The 19869-nt window shown below is 42.2% G+C and overlaps 1 long non-coding RNA gene across 1 annotated transcript; it reads right to left on the bottom strand.

Moving 5' to 3' along the window:
- Positions 1–1932: 1932 nt before the first annotated feature.
- On the bottom strand, positions 1933–19657 carry LOC149460875 (uncharacterized). Its single transcript, XR_016312999.1, has 4 exons — positions 18639–19657; positions 9981–10079; positions 8659–8817; positions 1933–4467 (listed from the first exon to the last, which is right to left on the bottom strand). It is a non-coding gene; the product is annotated as an uncharacterized LOC149460875 (long non-coding RNA).
- Between the last annotated feature and the right edge of the window lie 212 nt (positions 19658–19869).

Below are 19869 nucleotides of genomic sequence, written 5' to 3'. Positions count from 1 at the left end.
CAGCAAGCATTCAGTTAAGTCAGGTAGTGGAACCAGGATCAGGATGACAGTCTCAAAGCCCCTTCTATGTTCCTGAACAACAGACACCTCTTGTAATGTATGTGATTTTATATGTGCCAGTGGTAATGCCCTCATTTACATGTCAGAAATAGACTCAGTGTTTAAGAAAAAAAAAAGAACAAGTTGACCATTAAGTCTTTTCTTTATCTTAATCTTTTTATCTATGGACAGGCCCATGTTTATTTTAAGCAAGTTTAAATGTACTTACTGTTGGCTAACTGCCTGGCATTCCACACAACTGGTGGCCACTCTGTCTGCTGGCACTTAGATTGTTGTACTTAGAGCTGGATAATCTCTGTGTAGGGTGACCCTGAGAATACAATATGCACCTATGTCAAGATGTGGACCTATAGCCAATAACATTTGGGAACAAATACCTGTATTGTGGAGGAACTCTGCCATTTTGGCTACTCACATACTCTTGGCCTGGGGTCCACCTCATGAGATAAGTTATTGTTCATGCAATTAGCCACTTTAAACATTTTACCATGAACAGGGTGCAAAGTTTTTCCAGCAAAGATATACAATACCTCTTTCTTCTTTCGACACTGTTCATTACAAATTCAAATCTAACAAGAGGATGCCAACCAGCTCTTAAGCATTCCCTCCTCTGTAGGATCCCTGAAATTGGCTGTCCTCCTTTGCTTGCTCTGGGCCTACCTCAAAGTGCACACTTCCTACATAGTCTGCAACCTACATGATGGCTCTCTGCATGCTACAACTTCCCATCAACCTTCTGGCTTCAACCCACTAAACTCCTGATTTGTAAGAGAAAAACGCAGCCCAACCTATTTGACACACTCAGGCATAGGATTTCTCTTAATGGGGTACTAACCCCCTATTTACACATGGACTAGTGGAGCACCATCAGTCAGTGCATACCCATGGACAATGGCCTTACCCTTTGTGATAGTGTTGATAAAGTTGTATAAGTCAGTGTGAAGTGGACCTGTTTACAACTGCATAGACGATAAATCAACCTTTAACCACATGCCGCCCAGCCACTGTAGAAATACGTTGGCAGGGCGGCATGGCTGGGCAAAACCACATTTTAAAACGTGTGTTTGCAAAACAGGTAGGGGGTGCGCGCGAGGCGCGCCACCGCCCTACCTGTCCCGCCGATCACGGCCGCAGATGTAAGTCGCCGGGTCACAGCAGGTCGTTACCGGCTGTGTCCCGCCGATTAGCAGCAATCACTGACAGAGAGCAGGGCTGCAGTAGCTCTGCTTTCTTTCAGTTCCCTGTCAGCTTCTGACATGCTGAGCCGGAGAGAAGAGTTTATCTCTCCCGATCAGCGTGTCCCCCGTGCAGTACACCCCCCCGCCCCCTAGTAAAACACTCCCCTCACACAGTTAACCCTTTCAGTAAATAAGAAAGTTAACCCCTTCCTCCCCAGTGCCATTAGTACAGTGTCAGTGCTTTTTTTTTTGCACTGATCACTGTATTGGTGTCACTGGGGATGTCAGTGACCCCAAGTCAGTTCCCCCCCCAGTGTCAGAATGCCCGCTGCAGTCCCACAGTCCCGCCATAAGTCGCTGATTGCCGCCATAAGTCACTGATCGCTGCCATAAGTCGCTGATCGCCGCCATTATTAGTATAAAAAAAAATTAAAAACCCCAGTATCTTTCCCCCTATTTGTAAACGCTATAACTTTCACGTAAACCAATCAATTTACACGTATTGGTTTTTTTTTTAGCAAAGACATGTCGCAGAATGCATTTTGATGGAAATTTATGACGAAGTTTGATTTTTAAATTTTTTTTTACTGGACATGTTTTATAGCAAAAAGTCCAAAATATTGTTTTTTTTCTCAAAATTGTCAGCCTTTTTTTTTTTATAGCGCAAAAAATAAAAAACGCACAGGCGATCAAATACCACTGAAAGAAAGCTCTATTTGTGTGAAAAAGAGGACATAAACTTCATTTATGTACCGTATTACCGCAAAATTGTCCATTAAACTAGCGCAGTGCTGTATAGCAAAAAAATGGCGTAAATTGCAGTATCTATACCATAGTTTGTAGACGCTATAACTTTCACACAAAGCAATCAATATACACTTATTGGGATTTTTTTACCAAAGACATGTAGCAGAATACATTTTGGCCTAAATTTATAACTAACTTTGAGTTTACTATATATTTTTTTATAGCTGAAATTAAAAAATATTGTTTTTCTTTAAAATTTTTGGTCTTTTTTTGTTTATAGCGTGAAAAATAAAAAGTGCACAGGTGATCAAATACCACCGAAAGAAAGCTCTATTTGTGTGGAAAAAAAGGGCGTAAATTTCGTTTGGGTGCAGCATTGCATGACCGCGCAATTATCTGTTGAATTAGTGCAGCGCCAAGTAGCAAAAAGAGGCCTGGTCATTAAGGGGGGTAAATCCTCAGGAGGGTAGGTGGTTAAGGTTAAATAAGGCTCCTATATATTATAATATACATTATATGAAATTAAGAATAAAATCAGTTTCTGGTGTTGTGCCATGTTACATATGAAAAAAACATCAGAGAGGAACAGCGATCCCTAAATGCTTTCAGCTTTACTCTCTCCAGCATTGAAACCATGATCTGTTGAAATACATTTCTTTATTCTGCCAAGGAGCAAAGCAAACAGCTGGTTTCATTGGCTAAAAATAAAACTCTTCCTTTAAGCAGCTTTCAGGAGGACTCAGCAGCATAATAAATGAGTAATATATTTCTGTGTTAGGATAAGTATACAAGGCATTCCAGGCACAGAGTTTGACCAGAGAGCCCAGAGAGACGGCTAAGTCTGACTTCAAGGTGAGCAAGCCATATATTTAATCCTTTATATATCACCCATTAAATGTAATAATGCTGTAACCAGCTTCAAGATAACTAATTTTTTAAAATAAGAAAATGTATCTAAAGTGTGCTTTGTTTAACTATGCATTGCAAATTGTGAATTCCAGATACAGGATCTAAAGGAAATAGGAAGTTTGTTTACTAAAATATAGTACATCTTCATTTGGCATGACTAAAGGTAGCTATAGACACTAAAGTGTGCTCAGTTGCGCAGTCATGATTGAAACTATCTCAGGCATCTAAATTCTCCAGTGCTTACCATAGTTTAAATAATTATATTTTGCTATTATATGCTTCATGTCTATATCATATCTTCAACTTTTGGATATTTTTTTTTTTTGGGGAGTGAGTATCTGGTTTCAACAGGTACCCTCTCCCACTTCCATCCAGCTTACCTAGGTGATCCAAGTGGAAGCACAGCCACCCCTCTCCCCGCAGCCTTCTGGGACATGTCATAGGTTCTAAAAGGCTGTGGGACAATTCGCACAGCGCAGCGTGGCTCGCGCATGCACAGTGGTAAGCCGGCTATGAAGCCACAAGAGTCACAGCTGGCTTTACACACAGCATGGCAGTGATGGCGACACAAAAATTAGCGGAGAACCGGCCCAGGTGCGGACGGCGCTGAATCCCTGGATAGGTAAGTGTCCTTTAATTAAAAGTCAGCAGCTACAGTATTTGTAGTTACTGACTTTTTTTGGGGGGGGGGCAGGGGGCTGAAGAACCACTTTAAGAACTAGTTTTGGAATGTAATACTTCAAAGCCCAAATCTGGGCAAATTTTTGTTTTTCCCATAAAGTGGAGCTGTGCCTGCACTGCATGGGTTAACTACTTGTTTTGTCTAGGTTGGACACAGAGCCTATACTTTTCAGATTCTTCGATCCTCTGGAAAATGGGGCTCCCTCACGTCCAGCAGTGGACTGTTCCTGATGTCTTCATGTCCAGAGCCGGTCTATGAGACCAGGGGCAGGAGCGACAGGGACCAGTCTTGCACTGGGAGGATGGAAGGATTAGATGAGTATATCTCGGCTCTCCAATCTTCTAGACAAAAACGAGAAAAAAAAATGCCCAGAGTTCAGCTTTAAACACAGGACTCCCAATAGTAACAGTAAAATGATGTTCCTAGCCTTTAGGTAAATATAGCCTTTAGGTAAATATAGTGTGTGTTCCTGATGTCTTCATGTCCAGAGCCGGTCTATGAGCGTGATGATGCCAATAACAGTCCACCACACAAAACCGGTAGACCAGGGGCAGAAGCTACAGGGACCAGTCTTGCACTGGGTGGATGGAAGGATTAGATGAGTATATCGTGGCTTTCCAATCCCCTAGACAAAAATGAGAAAAAAATTGCCCAGATTTCAGCTTTAAACACAGGACTCCCAATAGTAACAGTAAAATGATGTTCCTAGCCTTTAGGTAAATATAGTGTGTGTTCCTGATGTCTTCATGTCCAGAGCCGGTCTATGAGCGTGATGATGCCAATAACAGTCCACCACACAAAACCGCTAGACCAGGGGCAGGAGCCACAGGGACCAGTCTTGCACTGGGAGGATGGAAGGATTAGATGAGTATATCGTGGCTTTCCAATCCCCTAAACAAAAATGAGAAAAAAATTGCAGCTTTAAAGACAGGACTCCCAATAGTAACAGTAAGATGATGTTCTTAGCCTGTAGGCAAATACAGTGTGTTTTCCAGTACGTGAAAAAAAATACATTGTCTGAATGTTTTGGGGAAATATCTTCCATTGTAGATGCCTGCAGCTAATTTAGTAATTAATTAAGATTCCACTTACAAATGAGAACACTGTATAATGCAGCTATATAGCCATTAAAATAGTCAAATCTATTTTAAAACTGTAACAAGGGTATGTATCTGAATTTGCCCTAATATAACACTCCTGTAATCCTCTGCTCAGCATTACTCTGATTAGGAGAGGGAGCATATGGTGCATATTGCCCAATCACAAGTTGGGGATGGGGAAGTTCCGAACTATATTGCTTAGACTAGCCATAGATGGATCTTTTTTTTTTTTTGTTCATCCAGCTGGCTGTCGCAATACACAACAATGTGCCTGATTGACTGTATGCACTGATCGAGTGAAAATTTTACAACAGTTCTATTCAAGAGCAGCCAATCGTTAGATCGACTTCTCTGGAGGGGGAATGGTCATTGATGGATCAAAATTTCTTTCGATCCATCTATGACCAGCTTAGTTGCAAGTAGAGAACATTCATAGAGAAAATCACCAACTGTGCGGTGTAGGACTGGAGGTACAGAAATACAAATTATTTGGCAAGTAAAACAACTCCGATACATGTATTTCAGCAGTGTATGTAGCTGTTTGCCTGGAGTTTATCTTTCAATTTGATTCGTATAACAGGTTACACCTCTTTCACTTAGTCATTACTCTTGCTCTGTGCTATTATATAAGCCAGCATTTGACAGAAATTATCAGTTAGGGCTTGTCACACCAAGCCTTGTTAGGGTGCATTGATCAGTGTCTCCCAATGCAATCCCACAGCATAGACAAGGAAATTTGTCCTAATGCTTCAAGTGGTAATAAACCTAAAAGCAAATATTTATTATATTGCAGTTTGCCAATTCTTGGATGTAAAGGCTACGTTAGGTTTTTTTAGTCTCTCTTTTATTTCACCTGATGATCCTGCCAGTAAGTCTGTTGTTTTTCAAAAGAACAAGCTGGAATGCAGATGTAGCAGCTAGGAGGGTTGAATCAAACCATTTGACACTGACAGGGGGGCTTACATTGATAATTTTATGTAAAACCTGTATTTCAAAAGACAAATTTAAAAAAAGCAGCTTGCCATAACTGCTTATAAAGTGCTAGCTGAAGTTTGTTTAATGTATCTAAATCTGCTACTACATCTAACAGTCCTCCCAGACAGACAATGCTGCTGTCCAAAGGTGTCTGTGTTCCTCCTTCATCCACTGGGGCACTCTAATACAGGAGGTGCGTTACTGGCAGGATCACTAGGTGCACACAGAGTGAAAAAGCCAAAAAAAGAAAATGAATGCAACTATGACATCTAATGACTGGTGAGCTGCAGTGTATTGCATTTTTAGTTTGGGGATTAATAACACTTTAAGCTCATTCGTAGTAACTCATTGGAGTGCCTGTGCACGTCGCACTCCACAACCCGCTGGTGTGGATGAGCCCTTAGGGTATTTTGTTTGTAAAAACAAACAAAACAAGATTTCTAAATCAAGGAACAATCATAACACAATTTGCAAATTTTTGCCGGCATGCTGTACAATCGGTTCAGCACAAAATTGCTTGGGAACATTATTTAAGTCAAAATGACTGCTATTATAACGATTTACTTTTACAGCACCAAGCTAATCAGAAATCACTAATTAAACATTTATACAGATTCATATAAATCGTATATACATACTGTATATCATAGGGTGGGAGGGCCTTATTCACAAATGCTCACACTCAAAGTATTTTGAAATGATGCCTCTAGTTTTGGAATTTTCCGCGGTGAGAACATTTTCAGTGGACTTGACGAAGATGTCTATTTTGAATTATATGGTATGCAATACACATGCAAATATATAAAAGTACAACAGTTCTTGGACATAGAATAGCCTGGCCTATATAAATAGAAGCACTGCACACAGAAAACAAACTTGCAGAGTTTGGAGGATTAACTGCACTCACTGTATAAAGCACGCTACTGCCTACCCATGGTAACTAATGCTTTAATCAGCTTGGTCAGTTAATGTGACTCTTGTGGTCGTGTGCTGATCTTATATACGTTGCTGGGAGAATGCTTATGTGCTAGCTATGTTGTTGCAGCCTTCCTGCTTGGTTCTTCGATTCAAGGTCTATACCTGCAAAAAGCAAATAATGAGAGTCCAGGGAAATATTTGCCATGAGTCACACACTTATCTGACAATGCTAATATTCTTCTCAGGTATCCCTCCCATACACACCCAAAGCATTCTATAATACATTGCATAGGAATACTGTTTATTAAATATATTTTTCAGCTTTATTCCGTAGTGAATTCATAGATTTTCAGTGACATACCAATTGTAGAGATTCTCTCACTGGTTCTTACGGCCCGCAGATGATAGAGCAGTATAGAACTGCCCAGCAGCTGGACTATTTTAAATATTAAGGCTTGCCTTGTTTCACATGTAGCCAGTGCTGACAAAGTCACCTTAAGGATGAGCACTGATTTTCAGGCAAGTACAGTAAAAGGTTGGACAGCCGAAAATGAATAATTCCAAACTAGTGTAGCCCTTTTTTATGGGGGGCTATGTTAAATAAGAAAATCAGAACCTTTGCTAAGTGGCAGAGTGGTTTTGCTAATAAAGTGCATGGTCCCTACTGTGAAACATGGTGGAGGCAGTGTCCTTCTGTGGAGCTGCATGAGTGCTGCTGGTGTCAGGGAGCTGCATTTCATTGATGGTATCATGAATTCACAGATGTACTGCTCTATATTGAAAGAGAAGATGCTACCATCACTCTTGCCCTTAGTCGTCGTGCACTTTTCCAGCATGACCATGATCCAAAACACACATCTAAGGCCACTGTTGCATTTCTGAAGAACAGGGTGAAAGTGATTCAGTGGCCAAGTACAGCGTATCCAGAAAGTATTCACAGCGCTTAACTTTTGCCACATTTTGTTATTTTACAGCCTTATTCCAAAATGGATTAAATTCATTTTTTTTTTCTCATGTATGTGGGGACAAGGCGTTAACAAAGCGGGCACTAATTATTTTCTAGAAGGAGTTTTAAGTGCTTAGATGTAACTTTATTTTTTAGATTTTTTCACAAAAACTTTACTTATATCACATAGAAGACCAAAAGTCCCCTATCTTATACAGTTTTGTTTATCTTGTGACAGATTATCTTTATTGAGACATTAGGGGTCTATTAGACCTTTGAAGTTTCACCTGCCCTCCATTGTAGCTAATGGAATGCAGATCGTGCTTCATTACCTTCTTCTCCAGCAACAACCACCGGGCAGAGTGACAGCTGAACTGGGAAGTGATGTTTTTTGAGTACTTACTAGGTAGGGGAGATCAGTGAAAGGTTCATCATAAGAGAGTGGAACAAATGTACTGAGGGCTGCACAGCAGCTGGATCGCTTCCACCTACAGTAGACCATTGGCTTGTCATATTTATATGCTGTAGCAGCCAGGAGTACTGTGGCATGGTTGCAGATCTCTATCTTCACATGAGCAAGATCTGGGGCTGCATCAACAGGAGCCCAGCTCCAGAAGAGACAATGATTTAAAAAAAAAGATGGTGGTATAGTATGGAACCTACACTAGGAGAGAAGCAAGTAGGAAAAGGAAAACTTGGTTCACTTGGTTGGTATGTGTATTCGGCAGAAAATTACAGCACTGGTAAAATATCTTGGGAGGTGCAAGGTCTGCTTCATGCAAGCCCAGAATAGTCACTTGTGAATCTCAGCATGAGCCAGAAGAACTGGTCTTTCAAAGTATCTAAGTTATCTGAATTTTATGTAGTTTGGGTAGCTTTCTACTTACATTCCAGCAATGTTAAGGTAAGACAATCCCTATAATGGAAAACATGATTATGTTAAAAGTAGAGCAGGCCATCAAGTCTTTCCAGTTAGTTTAGGATATGAAAGCATGTGAATGTTCCAAGGTTGACTGAATCACTCCAGGCTGCAATCTTCTACTCTTTCAGGTATTTGTTCAATAGAACAGAAACAAATAATATTAGATTATGTCATGTTAATCTATGTATAGCCCACGCCACATTAAAAATAGTCCAACTCACCATTTTTATTGGCAGTGCTCTCCTCCGAAGGGGTCAATGAGAATAATCCAGTTCTCCCTTTATATAATACAGAGGTCGCCTGCCACAGTAACTGTTCCAAGCACACCAACAATACAGGCTCAGTTTAAAGGTTGTTTCTTGTAGATTTATTGCAGAAAACTGGAACAGAACAGGGATAAGGTTACATGATACTCCAATACTAGCAACAACAGGAGGACAGTCTCATAGCAGGGAACCTTTAGTAGCAGCCTTTTTCTGAGGGTAAGAGGAATGGCCAGTTAATCTAGAACTCACAAGCACATGCACACCTGGGATCTCAAATCAAGTTATTTTCTAACAATGTTCTGGGACAGCTGTAGCTCAATCCAGCTTTGATGTGGAACTCTTCAGCGAGGGAGAAAAAGGATTCTTCTCCAGACCAGTGTCCCCAGGTTATGCCCTTTAGCAAACATTGTTTCTTCAAGGCCCTTAGCCCAGCACATCATGAGGCCCAAACAGCAACTCCAGGGGCAGCAGCTCCAGGACAAGAACACGCTGAGTAAATATTTATCTGTTCCCTCACCCACCTTCTGGGTGTCCCTCCCAAGGATTGGCTAAGAGTAGATAAATATTAATTACTTCAATGATTGATACATCTACTCTATTCCCTGGAAGCTTTTCAGAAACAGGTAGGAGCAATCAACCACCAAACTAGGGAAACCTGACCAGAGCAAAACAACGGATCAGCACCCCACTAAGTACAACAGAGCTGCAAACTAAATTTAGCCTAGTGCAGGATGCTACATCTTATTATATCTCAAACTGTTCATATCAACCCACAAAAACCAGAAATGCAAATAGCAACTGGACATAAAAATATGAATACTGCATTACACTACAGCTAGCTGGTGGATTATATTCAGAGAGAGAGAAAGGTTAAGTATTTACTTAATGAGTGCACAGACTCGATCACTCAAAGTTGAATCAAGGATAGCATTAACTGGAATAGGGGTACCTTAAAGTGATTCTCATGTTTGTGTCATCCTGGCCCCCCATTAGAAAAAATGAACTGACATAAGATTTCAGATGCAAACGCTCTGTCGGTGCACTGCTCTGGCCCCAGGCACCTTTGCCTTATCTAGGTCAACTTTCTTTCCATTCACTCTTATGGGTTGCTAGTTCTATTTCTGAGGCTGTGACAGTGTGACAGCAGAAAGTCTGCTTCTGATACTTATTAAACTAATTCCATTTTCTGCTGAGGGGATGAGAGAGGAGACTGTGAATTTCCACCTTAAAAGAGCAAGTTGAGATGTAAGTCTGTTGTTATTTTGCTATTTTTTCACCTGCTGTGATCCTGGGTAATACCTTGGAAGAGGGCCATGCGAATTACCAAGTTGGACATGGTACAGTCCCCATAAGGAGATTGCTGTCTGTGGAGTGGTCTAAACAAGAAACAAAAAACATTTTTTTAAAAAGCAGATGGTACAACGTAAAAGGACAATAGACATATATACCAGCTTAGATAAAACAAGCATTTCTTTTAAAATAATTTATTATAGTTGTCTTTTAAATCCTTGGCTCAACCTAGCATTTTATGGCTGCCGAGGAAAGCAATGATTCAGAGATGCAACAGATTGCCTCATTGGCTTCACAAATTTAATCTCTACATCAGCATGTAAGAGAAAAACAAAAATATTTTCTTAGTTATATGAGTGCTAGGATGTGAGTCAGATTTTGCTTACACTCTGGTGATAAGAGGCAGCAAAGGAAAAATTCTTGCCCTCTTATTGGATGATATTGGGTTCACATGCTATTTATGGTGCACCAGCAGAGGTTATGTAAGTGCCAAATAAGACACAATAAGGAGGCAATTGCTAGTGTGCTTACACTGGCAAACTCAATTTGTGTAAAGCTCTAGCTTTTTGTTGACATTTACCTGTTGTCTTCTACTTAGTCAAGAAGTTTGAGGACCACCATGCTTCAGTTAAGGGTGCAAAGCAGTTTGAGAAGTATTAACAAAAGAAAAATGCTAACATCCACTAACATCAGCTTAGCCTGTCATCTTGGGTAGCAAGTACATATTGCCATTAATGTATGTTATGTTCATGTGCATCATGGTGAAGGTTCCAAGTCTATACACTGAAAAGCTAACATAGTAGAGACTCCAACACAGTGAAATCAAGGACATATTCTAGAACTCTTTTGTGCAGCAGGCTGGACTGAGATCACAGCAAACCAATTGTGATGAATTATCAGAAATATAATAGAGCATGTGACAGAGGTCTTGCTACGAAGTATCTATATTCTACCTAAAAAAGATTTGTGTGATCTGCAAACTTCTAAGCAACTTCAAGTGATTTGGTGTTTGGAGAAATTCATGTTGTAGCTTGAATTGGGGGTCATCTGTTCAATGGTGACCATTGAGAAGGCCCCTCATCAAGTGAATGGCTTGCAAATGTTTTTAGAAGGCTATATACTCCTGGCTGGGTAGAAAGCTGAGGACCCTCATGTGCTATAATGAAGTGTATCAGAATTATGGCTGTAAATAGGGTATCTTTTTGAGCCTCACATTTACAAGCTAGCTGCTAAAGTCTTTCCATTTGTGCCACGCTCCCGTGATTAATATTTACATATTACCCATATATTTTTGAATATTTAAATTAAATTAATACATATGAATGTTACTAAAAAATATTAATATATCCTTATGTGCGTGATAAATCAAATTAAGGTCATATACTGGTTAAAATTAATAAATAATCATCAAAAGTGAAAATAAATATTATAGGAAATTCACATAAAATGAGTCCATAAATATATATATAAAGAGTCCTCTTTATGTTTTTGGTGCAAAAAAAGGCCTGCTTCGATGAATGGATAAGTTATGATCTTTCTATGAGCTCACCTTATTTTTAGCCTAATTGATATTTAGGCTAAAATAGCTTTTTGTTCTGTATGGACAGATGAAATACTCCTGCGCCAGAAATCCTTCCCAGATTGTATCGTTGTAATATTATTGTTTTTTCACCTGGGGTCTCTCCAATAAACTGATCCCAGTATTGGGTATGCATGGTATGCATGGATTCCTCCTTCTCACCTCCAGGGGTCTAATTCTTCCTTATGTCCCCTTCAGTACAAATCATCAGAGTGACACACAAACAGCCTATGAGTCAGAAGACCAACGTGTATTCATTTGATATAATTGATTGATGCATTTAGCACAATTGAAATTCACCATAGTAGCTCACAAGCACTAAAAGCACTTTCTTTGCTTTCTATTTGTGGATACTCTTACTCAGAGTCATTCACACAAGTATTTTTCCTCTACTTTGTACAGACACTTCTGGTGGTCTATTACTGCACATAGAAACAATTGTCCCTTGTAATTTAAGCCCCAATAAAGGAGGTATGTTTTTAGCACCCATACTGAAGATTTCAACCTTTCAGGTGGCGCTCTTATTCCCTTGTTTTCCCCAGACATCATCCAAGACACCCTAATGATCTGTTACATGTCCAAGAGCAGCCTGACCAAGGCCATTGCACACCTTCAACGAGAAACCCTACTCTGCATACCAGAATTAGAAGAACCCTAGATCCAGCTCCTGTAATACACTCTTCTTCAATCTGGGAACTTCAATCATATTTTCTGTAGCATTCACATATCCCTGGGAGGCAGTAAGGGACCTCCAGGCAGTTTGGTGGGCTAGCATTTCAAACATAGGACAGAATTCATGACTCTTGGTACGGTGGAAGAAATTAGGTGCCAGTCAATTTAGAACATTTAAAGATGTTGTAAACTTTTGACATGAAATATGAACAAAGTATATCTCTCTATAGTGTGTGCATGTCTCAGTTAAAAGCACTAAGCGTAATTTCTGCCTGCTGCCTTGTTCCTCTTCTATTAGCATGAATTAGTTCTGACAAGTTTTCTTGACATTAAGAGAAAATGGTGACGGAGGAATCTCCAGCAGATTGACAGCCTCAGCTCTGTCCCCTACCTTTGGAAGGGTGGAGGCGTCCCTTCCTACCAATCAGCTCTCAGAGCTCTTCTCACTAAGCTCTGCAGTGTGTAATTTCAGTTCTCTGCCCCCTGATTTCTGAACTCAGACAAGCTTTATAAATGTAGCACTTTGATTGGATGTAGAGAAGTGAAGACTGCAGATATACAGGTAAAACCCATGGTTGCAGAAAAGAAAATTGCTTAATCTATGGCTTGCTTAATTTATTAATCCATTAATTGAAAACAATGTACTCCCTCTGGCTGATATCTCATTTCAACAGTTGAAAAGCATGAATTGTGCTGAGTGTCTAATCATTTAAATTTATTAAAACGTTAAAGACATATAAAAAATTTGCTAGAAATATATATATATAGCCCTAAAGAACAGACAGTGCACAGTCCACATGTGCTTTTCTGTTTCACTGCAACAAGGAAACAGGAAACATTATTCAGAGAAAAGACAGAGTTTACCATAGGATGCAGCTACAAACTTATAAGCAATGGTGTCTACTGCTTGAAGAATATATCTCTACTGAATAGTGATATAGTTGTTGCACAAAATACATGAACACTGTACTCCAACAATATTACTTGAAAGTTAACTCAAAATGAGTGCTCACTGAAAGTACACAATACGTGTTGATAGTTCTGCCCTGGGTACAAAATAAGAAACAAACTTCATCACAGATAATAATGGAGCCATTTTACAGACATTTATTCAACATAGTAAACATTCAGCTACTACAGTAATGATTTTACAAAATGAAGATTTATAAAAGCTAAATTCTAGGATCAACCCTCCCTCACACCATGGGCAGCTAAAAAAAATTATTCTCTTACTTTTGTGGAATGGAAAGGTAATTTTTTAATGTTTAAGGGAACATCTGAACATCTTCTCATCATTTCTCCTCTGCTCTCCAGGTAACCACTGCTTCCATTGCCCTCTGAAACTTCCTGCTCTGCCTGCAACTGACATCTGCCTCCGTGTTGCCCTTGGTAACCACTGCTTCCACTGCTCTCTCAATCGCTAAGCTACTTTGCATGCCTGAAATTATCTGCTTTGTTAGATTTGTTTATGTTTTTTTTTTTTTTTGTAACTACTGTGTATACTTGCCTGTATGAAGTGACCTTAGCCTCATAGTGCCTTAGCTGAGATCAAACACCTTGCCTTATCTTGTGTCCATCCTGCTTGCAATTTGTTAAGGGCAAAACACATCCCCCATGTGTCATTTATTAACTCTTAATTGAACGACTGCCTGACCTCGTATAAGTCTCGCTCCCACCTCACCTCCCTCACCCTCCTATTACTACTAACTTCTGGAGACATTGCTCCAAACCCTGGCCCTCCACCATCAAACTCCAACCCACAGAAGCAGCAGCCTCCCCTCTCTGGCTGCAGCCGAAACCCTCACTCTCTAATCTCAATTCCCCTCCTTCCACGCACCAACCCCTCTGTCAAGGTCCTACCTTTCCTCAGGGCTTGTGCTGATCCATGTGCTGGCATCCATCTTATGTGTCTGCAAAGCATTATGGGAACCTTTATGCTTTCAGCCCTCTGCAGCTCCTCCCCCAGGAGGTGGCGGCTTATCACATATAAGTCTGCTGTTTGTAGCTGTCCATTGCATTTGTGTCCTGTCTGTTGCACAGCAGCAAGCTCCTGTTTAGTTTCTCATTGCTCTCCTGGATACCGACTCGGCTTTGGCAAGACTCCTTCCTGGCTTCTGACCCCGGCTCTGGCGATCATCCTTCCTGGCTTCTGACCCCGGCTCTGGTGACCATCCGTCCTGGCTTCTGACCCCAGCTCTGGCGATCATCCTTCCTGGCTTCTGACCCCGGCTCTGGCGACCATCCTTCCTGGCTTCTGACCCCGGCTCTGGCGATCATCCTTCCTGGCTTCTGACCCTGGCTCTGGCGACCATCCTTCCTGGCTACTGTCCTACCAAGTCATCCGCTGTTGCTGTTGGACTTGCATAGACTTTGTCTTGTTTTTGTCTAATAAACCTACCTTTAATTGCACCTCCTTGTGTGTCTGGCTCCTCGCTCCCTGACACACTCCCTCCTATGTGCCCTCTGGAATGCCGCTCAGCCCCTAAGAAACTCTATACAATCAATGACTTCTTCCTCTCCCACTCCCTCAACCTACTTGCTATTACTGAAACCTGGCTCCAGGATTCTGACTCTGTCTCCTCAGCTGCACACTCCCATGGCAGCCTCCTCTGGACTCACTTGCCTAGACCCAGTGGACGAAAAGGGGAGTTGGACTTCTTCTTTCCCCACAAAGCACGTTCCAGGTTCTTCCTGCCCTTCCATCTCTGTCCTTCTGCTCATTTGAAGTGCACTGTATTCGTCTCTTTTCTCCTGTTTGTCTGAGGATCGCAGTCATCTACCGGCCCCCGGGCCCAGTTTCACGCTTTCCTAATGACTTTTCAGCATAGCTACCGTACCTTCTCTCCTCTGAGGTGCCTGCCATCATCCTCGGTGACTTTAACATCCCAGTCAATGTTCACACCCCTGCCACCTCTCAACTACTCAACCTAACTTCCTCTTTTAACCTAACACAATGGTCACAATCCACCACCCACTCCAATGGCAACATCCTTGACCTTGTATTCACCCACCTATGCACTCCCTGTAACCTCTCTAACACCCCTTTTCCTCTCTCTGATCACAACTTTATCAGCTTCACACTCTCCCTGCCTCCTACCTCCCATGCCTCCAACCAGCAAACCATTACCTGTAGAAACCTCCACCACCTCAGCCCTGACCTTCTTCACTCCGCTACTGAGCGCCTCTATGATGAAATTGCACCCCTGTCCTACCCAGAGCTGGCCACATCTGCCTACAACAACTATTTATCATCCTCCCTGGACGCTCTTGCTCCTCTTTCTACATGCAGAACCAGGCCTCGCTTGTCACAACCCTGGCAAACAGACGACACCAGAAGTCTTAAGAGACGCAGCCGCACTCTTGAGCAAGCATGGCGTAAAACTAAATCCCTGAAAGACTTTACCGTCTACAAATCCGCTCTTCTCAAATACAACTCCAGCCTCCACGCTGCTAAGCAAACCTACTACAACACTCTCATCAAGACACTCTCATCCAATCCTCGACAACTCTTCTCTACCCTTAACTCCTTACTCCACCCCCCACTGCCTCCACCCACCAACTTACTGCACAGGAGATTGCCAGTCATTTCAAGAAGAAGATTGACACAATTCGTGAAGAGATCTCCAGTGTCAAGCTTCCTCCTCTAACCAACATACCAGGCCCAACACCAAACTCAACACTCTCCTCCTTCGACCCTGTTACCACCAAAGAAGTTACCGAACTCCTTTCCAAGGCCCACTTCACCACCTGTCCAGTGGATCCTGTCCCCTCACGACAGTTGCAGCCTCCTTCCTGCTCTATCCTAAACTCTCTAACCCACATCTTCAACCTCTCACTCTCCATGGGCACCTTTCCCTCCCATCTCAAACATGCACTGGTTACCCCCATTCTCAAAAAACCCTCGCTGGACCCCACCTGTTTGAATAACTTAACACCCAAATCCCTGCTCCCATTTGCCTCCAAGCTTCTCGAGCGCCTTGTTCACAACCGTATGAACTGCTACCTCACCGACAACAACCTTCTTGATCCCCGACAGTCTGGCTTCCACCCACAACATTCCACAGAAACTGCCCTACTAAAACTCAATAATGACCTACTAACTACTAAAACCAATGGCCATTACTCCATACTCATACTCCTTGACTTCTCTGCTGCCTTTGATACAGTCAACCACCCGCTCCTCCTCAGTAAACTCCACTCCATCGGCCTCCATGACTCTGCTCTCTCCTAGTTCTCCTCTTACCTTTCTCAGCACATTTTCAGTGTCACATACAACTCCTCCTCCTCCGCTCCTCTTCCTCTTTCTGTTGGGGTACCCCAAGGTTCTGTCCTTGGGCCCCTCCTTTTCTCTCTCTATACCTCCTCCCTGGACAACTGATAACCTCCCATGGCTTCCAATACCACCACTATGCTGATGACACCCAGATCTATCTCTCCACTCAAAAGCTCACCCCCTCAATCTCCTCAAGTATCACAAATCTGCTAAGTGACATATCAGCATGGATGTCACTTCACTACCTCAAACTCAATCTTTCAAAAACTGAGCTTGTAATATTTCCTCCTCCCCAATCCCCCACTCACAACTTTACCATTAAGATCAACAGCACAACCATTGGTCCTTCCCCTCATGCCAGGGTGCTATGCGTAATCCTAGACTCTGACCACTCCTTTGGGCCCCACATCCACTCACTGGCTAAATCCTGCCATCTCAACCTTCCGGAACATCTCCAAAATCCACCCATTTCTGACCAATGACACTATAAAACAACTTATCCACGCCTTGGTTATATCCCACCTTGATTACTGCAACTCCCTCCTCACTGGTCTACCGTTACACAGGCTATCCCCCCTTCAGTCTATTATAAATGCTGCTGCTAGACTCATACACCTTACCAACCAATCAGCGACTGCTGCCCTTCTCTGCCAATCCCTTCCACTAACCCAACGTATAAAATTCAAAATACTAACCACAGCTTACAAAGCCATCCACAACACTGCCCCTAGCTACATCGCCAACCTCATCCACAGATACTGCCCAAATCACTCACTCCGCTCCTCCCAAGATATCTTCCTCTCTAGTTCCCTCATCATCTACTCCCACGCTCACCTCCAGGACTTATTCAGAGCCTCTCCTATCCTCTGGAACTCCCTACCACAGCATGTCCGGTCAGCCCCGACCCTGTCTGCCTTTAGACGATCTTTGAAAACTCACTACTTCAGGCAAGCCTACCCCACCTCCACCTAAGAACTGTACTTGAATCACCTCCACCGGATCATCCCCCGCAGCTATCACCTTTTGTATCACCTCCCCCTTCCTTTAGATTGTAAGCTCCACGAGCAGGGCCCTCACATTCCTTCTGTACTGAAATGTATTGTAATTGTACTGTCTCCCTTATATTGTAAAGTGCTGCGCAAACTGTCGGCGCTATATAAATCCTGTATTATAATAATAATCAAATGCATTCATCACATTTTACTAAGCTTCTAGAGATGTTTTTAATCACATAATACGAGTGTACTTTGTACTGGGGCGATCCTCTGGCAGTTCTGACATACAAAGACATCAATGTTGCCTTGAAAAAATTCCAATACTAAATAGTCCTGCTCAAGGCAAGAGCAAAACAGTGACTGGTCATCACTACTGGCAATCAGTGACCTAAAAGCCACAGCTGGACATATATGAGGATACAGTACACGGAATAGGTTTCAGGAAAAGGAAAACTGCAAATAGATTGTTTTAAGGTAAAGAGGTAGTTTGCCATTTGGAGTATATCTGTGCTGACTGAAGTCCAGCCTTATTAATCCTTATAGCACTAATACACTACCTGGATAGAGTGAGTCCTAGATGGTGCCTCTATGCAGCATAACCACTTATTCCTCCCTATTTTTCCTAGTGCACATATCAAAAAATACATAGGACTGACTTCTGACATTAACTTTTGCTATTAAAGTATTGGTGTGATTAGTTGGAATAATAATAATGAATCAAACAAAAATCAGCGAGCGCTCAGGACAAAAAAATCGCTCAAGCTGCAAATGCACCGACAAACGGAAACGTTAAAGCCTTACAAGTAATTTAGAAAAATAGTGCAGTGATAATAAATTAAATATATAAAAAGAATGTATAATCAAAAATAATGCAAATCAATTCATCAAAATAAAACAAATTAAATAGTGGTATATCATAAGTGAATAAAGCGCTATGTTAGGCGCCAAAAATAAACATGATATTGTGTACAGTCTTTATAACAAAAAAAGAGTGTTCATAAATTAGTGAAGGCTTGACACGATCAGGTCAGCATATAGTGCTCCATAAAGTCCTAATGCACTTGTGACATCCAAAAAATCTGTGTGATTTAATCCGTGCGGAAGACTGTAAGAAATGTGCACTCACCAGATGCGCATAATTAATGAGTAATATGCTGGATAAGAATCTGTAGGAAATCCCCTTTGAATGGATCTGCCAGACCGCATGGAACCAGGATCCCTCCTCTGAACACAAGCCTCCTCTGCAGCCACGCTTCCACTGGGGTTCTGAGGATTCTTAGCTCAACTCAGAGCTAGTCAAACAGGGCTGTCAGGAAGGTCTAGTCTCCTACCAGCATACTTGCTATTAGCCGTCCTGTTTTTGTATGAACCTGTAATCTTGGAAAGGCTCTACCATATTGTATCACACTTCTCCTGGCTTGAGGCCTGTCCACTTATATATTCCTGGCCTGGGGCCTGTTACCTGTCATGCCGATCCTCTGCCCTCAATATCTTCCAGAAAAGGGATGTTTTATTCAATCCAGTTGACTGTTGTTCTTGAACTGATGGTTGCTGTAGATGAGAAGTCTGTGTGCACCTGGATGCAGGCTGAATTGTGACACAGGGCAGCAGGCACAGCGGGCTGGTAGACAGTCAGCAGGCACTTGGCAGGCTGGCAGGTCACAGGCAGGAGGCACTTGGCAGGCCACAGGCAGCAGGCACTTGGCAGGCTGGCAGGTTACGAACAGCAGGTGCTTGACAGGTTGCAGAAGTAAGGATGGCCACCACAGGCTGGACATAGAGCAGGGAAAGGCAAGTTGGGTCAGACACTAGCAGGCACGTCAGGAACAGAGCAGCGGGCAGAAGAGTAGTCAGGTTCAAGCTGGAATTGGCAACGGTAAGCAAACAGACAGAAGGATCAGGCAGAGTTGTAGTCAAAGAGCAAGCCAGGGGTCAGTTCAGGCAGAGTTCAAGCATGGGCAGACAGATAAGGATGGCGACAGGAGATCAGGAACATGTAGCAAGTAGCAGAACGCTGTAAACCGTAAGGCAAGCTCCCAGTGCAGCAAAGATGTTTAAAAAACCCACAAGGCACCAATCTAGTGGTGGGTGTGAGCACAGGTTCAGCTAACAGGAATTCACTGTCTGCACATAATTATGTGCATGGGTGCAGTTTGCCTTTCCTGACACTGGCTAACAGGAATTCACTTTCTGCGTATAATTATGCGCCTGGGCACATTTTTTCCTTCCCTGACAATGTGTATCATACTGACCTCTGCTGATGTACAGTATTTAAATATTGAGAAATTAGCTATGCCTCAAGCTGCTGAAGGCAACAGAGATTTCTGTTTTGTTATTTGAAAAATAGCGATATAGTA

Source organism: Staurois parvus, unplaced genomic scaffold, assembly GCF_062004578.1.
Source record: "Staurois parvus isolate SC_StPar_1 unplaced genomic scaffold, SC_StPar_1.0 ptg000218l, whole genome shotgun sequence".
Taxonomy (NCBI): domain Eukaryota; kingdom Metazoa; phylum Chordata; class Amphibia; order Anura; family Ranidae; genus Staurois; species Staurois parvus.
Note: the sequence above shows the minus strand (reverse complement) of the source record. Positions and strands in the feature narration are given on the sequence as shown.